Consider the following 7,844-nt stretch of genomic DNA (forward strand, 5'->3'; position numbering starts at 1 on the left):
TCGAGCACCTGTCCCTCTGCGTGGTACTGCGTACTTGGGTCTTTATAATGGAAACAAATAGTAAAAAATATCAAAAGAAATACCTCTGGTGGCACTCAGTGACATTACACTTATTTACACTAGTTTTAATAATTCAGTACTTTTCTTGTGAAACAGATGCCAACTCGCTAGTTAGCAGCCATTAAATATAAATTTGTTTTCTGCTAATCTGGGGGGTTGGGGGGCTCAACAGAATCTCAGCCAGGGACCCAAAACACCCAAGGCATAGTGTCCCCATAAGGTAAGGTATACCCTCTCTCTCTCTCACACACACACACACAATCCACGTGGGGACTTCCTGTTTATTTCTGTTGCCATAACCCTAATCCCAAGTATGACACCCGAAACCCCCACCCAGCCCTAACCTTATCTATAAGTGACCGAGTAAAACACAAGACTTATGGCATTTTTACTTTTTCCATTGCCGCCCCCCCACTCACACACATTCAGGGTGCAACTCTAATCTATTCCACCATGTGGTGTCGCTGAAATACACTGACACAACATTTAACATCACGACAGTAACTATTAGTCAAATACTTCAGACATAAATTATTGTGTAGCATATTAAAAAAGGTCGAATAACCCTGAGCCCCCACTGTCTCTGGGGTCCCCTGCTGATCACGACTTTTCCTTTTTAAATATAAAGACTCATAAATCTCATGTCCACTCCAAATCATTTATATAACAATTTCGGTAAAAATATAATTTATAATAATACATGTACCGTAAACCAGGACCAGGACAGAAGATTCCAAGCAACCGGGTTTATTTAGGGTGAGACGGAGAGAGTTCAGAAGCCATTGCAGGAACGTTATTAGAAGCCGTCCGTAGGAAGCACCAGAAGCCGAGACGTGTCCAAACGCCCTAGTCGAGAAGACGAGAGCCGAAGGTCGAAGAGCCGGGGACACACAGAGAGGGAGAATCCACGAGGGGGGTCACGGGGAGGCTGGAAAGGACGGAGGGCAGGCAGGAGGCGCGGGTGACTCGGGAAGGGCCACAGCGACGGAACGCAACTGTGGGAAGAACAAAAAGTTAGGTGGCTTGGTAGTGGCATGCCAACAATACTTTGCACCATACTGCTGCCGGTGCGAAGGCATAAGTAGGGAGATCCACTAACTATCCCTTTGCGGGATCAGCTGTGGTTGTTGCCGTCACCAGGTGGGCGTGACAATACAGTTTACCCTACATTCATTATCTTACACGTTATCATACATTTTAGGTATCCAGAACACTTGGCATATTTTCAGCATCCCATAATATATTGTACACCATACAAAAATAGATTCAATTACACCGGAATCATCCAGGTTATCTTAACAAAGCCCATTTCCACCAGAACCAGTGATTGCTGGATCAGAACTGCAGATATTAACTTGCTCATTCAGTGGAATACTCATGTTTGTTGTCTTACTGAAGCAGCTAAATTTGTGTTTTGTATTTATTTTATGTTTACTGGTGGCTGGAAGGACATGTAGAGTAAGATTTTCATTGTATTGTGTAACTGATTGTTTACTGTGCATATGACATTAAACTCTTGAATCCTGGAAAGAGAGAATTGGTCATAGATTTGGGGCTGATGTAAGGCTCAGTGGGTTGGGGTATTCACTCAAAGGCTCTCACTGAGCTAGACTTGGCAAAAGTTCAGTTCTGGTTTTTGCCAAGCCTGGTGTAGAGTTTGCATCACCGTGATACATCCAGCAGGCGCAGTAATACAAGGCAGAATGAGTGGCGTCCACCATGCCTATAATGAGCCTGAAAGTGCCTCTATCAACTTTAGCTTCAAACTTTTCAAATCCATTTTCAGCTTCTGGTTTGCCACCAGAGATGGGCATATAGAGGATCCTCTTCAACACATCTCCATCTTTTTTCTGGTACCAGTGGAGATAGTCGTAACATCCTGTAGTGTCACTGCAATCAATGGTTACCGCCTTACCCACGTTTTTGATCAATGTTTTTTTACTCTGTACCAGGGCCGCTTGCACTGCCACTGAAATAAAGAGAATAGATAATGTGGAAAACAGTACCGTTATAGAAAAGCACATTGTAGCCAAAAAAAAACCCTCACCGAAACAGAAGAGGAGCGCAGTAAGGAGCGCAGAGACGAAGACGCGTCTGAGAGCCATTTGAGCGCGTCGCCTCTGGCTGCGGCATCTGCTGCGCCGTCCGCTGATTCGAGCGAAGGAAGAAAAGCGGCGGCTGCTTCAGCCAATCAGATCGCGGGCCGCTGCTGGCGCGTCGAGCTAAGCTGCGCTATAAAGGAAGGTGGATTTTGGGGTTTGGGAGGGAATTATATTATTGGGATGTCTAAGCTGCCTGGGCGAACGTCACGTCAGTGTGTTAACTAATTACAGACAGGATCAGCTTGTGCGTCTTACTTAACACAAACAGGTACAACGATCCCGTTTGTTAGAGTGAGAGCCGGATCAGTACGATGTGTGCATATTTTAACTTGAATCGTGCATTGTCTGTTTTCATGGGTCTATTCGGGCGCGGAGCTTATTAGCAGTATGTTTTAGTGTTGCACCTGTCTGAGCGGCAAAAGTCCTGAATTCAATAAATGCTACAATAATCTCCGGGCTCCCTTGACCTTTTTAACAAAGAAAGTGAGATTCCTAAATACCCAATATAACCTTCCAGACTGCAGTGGTGTTGAACGTTTCATTTAGGATTCATAGGGTGCAAAGTGTCATGCATAATGTCCTCATTGCACATTGAACATACGTAATGTAACACATTAATGAAAACTACGACCTTCGAAATCTTATTTTTTCTATTATTGTGTGACACTATTTCCCATTTATACTTTAAATTTCTTTATAGTAAATCAGTTATATGCTAGTTAAAATACACATTTTAGTCATGTTCCCAGGTTTTCACTCAGTCATGTTACCCTAATACATTTCCACCCCTAAATTTTTTTTGGTACATTCCACAAGTGGCGTATTCAATAGGAACTCGCCTCATCTCAGTCGCCTGAAGACCACAAGCAAACCAAAAGTAAGTTCTCTCTCTTTCTTGAATGTGCTCAATGTTATCATAATATTAGTACTGATGACACGTGGCTATGGTTCATGGATTTGCTAATTTTCTGATGCAACTCCTGTTACTTTCTGTCCTGTTACTCATATAAGGAGGAAAGTACAACTTTGTACACATATATAGTGATTTTTTAACCACAAATTTAACTTCTGAACATGTAAAAAACACTTTATTGAGGGGAACACAAAAGAACTCGTTGATATGATTTTCAAATTATATTTAAACAGTTGCTTGAGATTTTTGTAACAGGACTGAGAAAAATGCAACCATCCTCCACTTAGAAATCTTGAAAAAAATAAAGTTACCTGAGTTTGACCCGTGCACATTTTAAAAAGTTCAATATATGTTATTAGATTTAGTGCTGAAAAAGATGAAAAAAAATGAAATTTAGATTTGAAGATTTATAACATGCAAATGGTACAATTTCAGTGCAATCACTCTTTCTATTTTAACTTAAACGGTGCATTTTTCTATTTTCATCATTCTAATGGCCGTAGCGCTAAAGGTTCAGCAGTATGTTTTTGTGTTGCACCTTTCTGAGCGGCTAAAATCCTGAAGTCAGCTAATGTTACAATAATCTCCTGACCCCCTTGATCTTTTTAACAAAGGAGAGATGGATGAGATTCCTAAATACCCTATAAACTTCCAGACTGCAGTGATGTAAACTTTTCATTTAGGACTCATATGGTCGATGGACTTGTGTCTTAAGATGGAAAGGGTAAATTGTAAAGACGTTTGAGATGTCGGTATTAATGACAAGCGGCATTTAACAGTGTATTGGTCATTAAAAAGGCAGGACCCTCAACGCGGCGAAACCCGCTGTCTTTGCACCATTTTGCTGGCGTCGTTTCTGCCTTGACGTCCTCTTAATGTTCTCGCTGTGGGTCTCCCAGTAGGCACAGTAGTAATCACCGGTGTCATCCTGCTTCGGCTTTGAGACAGTCAGCACACTTTTATAGCCAGTTCCGCTGGCGGTTTTTGTCGCCGTGAAGCCTGTCTCACTTTCTTGTTTGCCATACCCAGCTGGTAGGTAAGAAACACGGTGCAGAGCCCCATTTCTTACCCGTCGGTACCAATGCAGGGGGTTATCATTCAAGTTGATTGGCACTTCACACTCGATCCTTACTACTCTGTTTATTTTAGTCATTACTACAGGATTCTGTTTGATTTGGGACGATGCAAACCCTACAATGGAATAATAATGTCTTATTAACATGAAAATAAGGCAGTTTCGCAATTTTTTCAATTAATTACCGATGACACAATAAATATGTATAATAGCGGCACTTTTGCAAGTAGAAAAAAAAGACTAAAACCTCACCGAAGATGAATGACAACCATAAAATAATAACCACAGGACACATGACGGTTGGGATCCCACAGCCCTCAATAACTGCTCCTGTCTCACTGTTTGTTCAGCTTTTGTTTCTCTGGCTCGATTGAGGGACGTGACAGAAACCCAACGTCATGTGGGGTTGGGCTCAAGTCATCGGTTTCCTTCCATTTTTCTCCGAATTTGTCTCCGCCTTACTTCACAACAAGCCGTGAATTAGAACAGCCGGTTGTATTTAACAGCTATGAACACTGTAATTTTCACCAAACTTGTAAGTTAATCCACGGAAAGTGATACTTACTTGCAGGTGCGTGCAGACGGCTGGGAGCCTGAGCACCTGCCCCTTTTGCCCAAACTATTTGGAGTGTCTCCCTTTAAAGGTGGGGGCGCCTTTAATGTGTGTGTCAAAAGCATCGAGCACCTGTCCCTCTGCATGGTACTGCGTACTTGGGTCTTTATAATGGAAACAAATAGTGAAAATTGAAAAATATCAAAAGAAATACCTCTGGTGGCACTCACTGACATTACACTTATTTACACTAGTTTTAATACTTCAGTACTTTTCTTGTGAAACAGATGCCAACTCGCTAGTTAGCAGCCATTAAATATAAATTTGTTTTCTGCTAATCTGGGGGGTTGGGGTGGAGGGGGCGGCTGGAATCACCCAAAGGCCAGCTCGGAGTGTTGTATTAATATTCCCAGTTGTGCTGTATGTGATCTATGCACATGATGATTAGCATTCATTCTAAATAATGCCGACACTAAGGGTTCCCAGGGTTCACCGGGCTCCACAAAGCTGGGACCCCATCTGTAAAGTTAGGCTTAGTGTAGATGTTCTAAGCAGTAGAGACCTGAGCTTGCTAATGTTATCATATATCAGACCATCATACATCGTATATTTGGAGATCATTATTTTGCATCATTATTTGTGATCCTGGATATTCAGTATAATTACTTATCACACACACACACACACACACACACACACACACACACACACACACACACGTGGGGACTTCCTGTTTATTTCTGTTGCCATAACCCTAATCCCAAATATGACACCCTAAACCCCCACCCAGCCCTAACCTTATCTATAAGGAACCGAACAAAACACAAGACTTGTGGTATTTTTACTGTTTTCATTGCTCCCCCCCCCGCCCACCTTCACACACACTCAGGGTGCAAATCTGTTAAATCTATTCCACCACGTGGTGTCGCTAAAGTGCACTGACAAAACATTTGACACCATTATAGAAACTATTAGTCAAATACCTCAGAGATAAATGATTGTGTAACGTAATAAACAGGGTTGATTAACCCTGAGCCCCCACTGTCTCTGGGGTCCCCTGCTGATCTCGACTTTTCTTTTTCTTTAAAAAATATAAAGACATAAATCTCATGTCCACTCCGAATCATTATATAACAATTTCGGTAAAAAATATTATAATTTATAATAATGCAGTTTACTCTATTGTACAATATCATACATGTTATCGTACATTTCAGGTATCCAGAACACTTGGTATATTTTCAGCATCCTATAATAAACTGTACACCATACAAAAATAGATTCAATTACACCTGAATCATCCAGCTTATCTTAACAAAGCCCATTTCCACCAGAACCAGTGATTGCTGGATCAGAACTACAGATATTAACTTGCTCATTCAGTGGAATACTCATGTTTGTTGTCTTACTGAAGCAGCTAAATTTGTGTTTGTGTTTATTTTATGTTTACTGGTGGCTGGAAGGACATGTAGAGTAAGATTTTCATTGTATTGTGTAACTGATTGTTTACTGTGCATATGACATTAAACTCTTGAATCCTGGAAAGAGAGAATTGGTCATAGATTTGGGGCTGATGTAAGGCTCAGTGGGTTGGGGTATTCACTCAAAGGCTCTCACTGAGCTAGACTTGACAAAAGTTCAGTTCTGGTTTTTGCCAAGCCTGGTGTAGAGTTTGCATCACCATGATACATCCAGCAGGCGCAGTAATACAAGGCAGAATGAGTGGCGTCCACCATGCCTATAATGAGCCTGAAAGTGCCTCTATCAACTTTAGCTTCAAACTTTTCAAATCCATTTTCAGCTTCTGGTTTGCCACCAGAGATGGGCATATAGAGGATCCTCTTCAACACATCTCCATCTTTTTTCTGGTACCAGTGGAGATAGTGGTAACATCCTGTAGTGTCACTGCAATCAATGGTTACTGCCTTCCCCACGTTTTTGATCAATGTTTTTTTACTCTGTACCAGGGCCGCATGCACTGCCACTGAAATAAAGAGAATAGATAATGTGGAAAACAGTACCGTTATAGAAAAGCACATTGTAGCCAAAAAACCCTCACCGAAACAGAAGAGGGGAGCAGTGACGAGCACAGAGACGAAGACGAGTCTGAGAGCCATTTGAGCGCGTCGCCTCTGGCTGCGGCATCTGCTGCGCCGTCCGCTGGTTCTAGTCAAGGAAGAAAAGCAGCGGCTGCTTCAGCCAATCAGATCGCGGGCCGCTGCTGGCGCGTCGAGCTAAGCTGCGCTATAAAGGAAGGTGGATTTTGGGGGTTGGGAGGGAGTCCTATTCGGCATTATTATTGCGCTGAAGTAAAATGAATATTTTATTTTCTGTAACTGGTTATCCTATTCAGGGTTGCTGGGGGTCCGAAACCGTAGTACCCGCACGACGACAACAAGCAAACTCTACACACATGGAACCCTGACACCCTAATAATAATAATAATAATAATAACAATAATAATAATAATAATTATTATTATTAATATTATTATTATTATCAGCATTATTATTGGGATGTCTTAGCTGCCGGGGCCTACGTCACGTCAGGGTGTTAACCAATTACAGGCAGGATCAGTTTGTTCGTCTTCCTTCACACAGACACGCGCAACGACCCGGTTTGTTAGAGTGAGAGTCGGATCAGTACGATGGCGTTGGTCACAGGAATGGTAAGATGGACTGATTTATTCTCTTAAATTTGTGTATTCTAGCCCGAGTCGCTATTATAAAACCTGGCATTGAGCAATGTGTGCATATTTTAACTTGAATCGTGCATTGTCTGTTTTCATGGGTCTATTTGGGCGCATATCGAGCTAATTAGCAGTATGCAAAAGTAGCAAAAGTCCTGAATTCAATAAATGCTACAATAATCTCCGGGCTCCCTTGACCTTTTTAATAAAGAAAGTGAGATTCCTAAATACCCAATATAACCTTCCAGACTGCAGTTTGTTGTGTTGAACGTTTCATTTAGGATTCATATGGTGGGTGGATTTGTATCTTAAGATGAAAAGGGAAGTTTTGAAAGATGTTTAAGATGTCGGTATTAATAACAAGCGGCACTTCACGGTGTTTCTGTCATTAAAAAGGCAGGAGCACCAACGCGGCGAAACCCGCTGTCTTTGTACCGTTTTGCTGGCGTCGT

General features: G+C 41.9%; 1 long non-coding RNA gene across 1 annotated transcript; it reads right to left on the reverse strand.

The window, feature by feature from the left end:
* Positions 1-791: 791 nt before the first annotated feature.
* On the reverse strand, positions 792-2,185 carry LOC140588832 (uncharacterized). The gene is made up of 3 exons (XR_011990036.1): positions 2,108-2,185; positions 1,976-2,029; positions 792-1,055 (listed from the first exon to the last, which is right to left on the reverse strand). It is a non-coding gene; the product is annotated as an uncharacterized lncRNA (long non-coding RNA).
* Positions 2,186-7,844: the final 5,659 nt, after the last annotated feature.

Source organism: Paramormyrops kingsleyae, chromosome 4, assembly GCF_048594095.1.
Source record: "Paramormyrops kingsleyae isolate MSU_618 chromosome 4, PKINGS_0.4, whole genome shotgun sequence".
Lineage (NCBI taxonomy): Eukaryota > Metazoa > Chordata > Actinopteri > Osteoglossiformes > Mormyridae > Paramormyrops > Paramormyrops kingsleyae.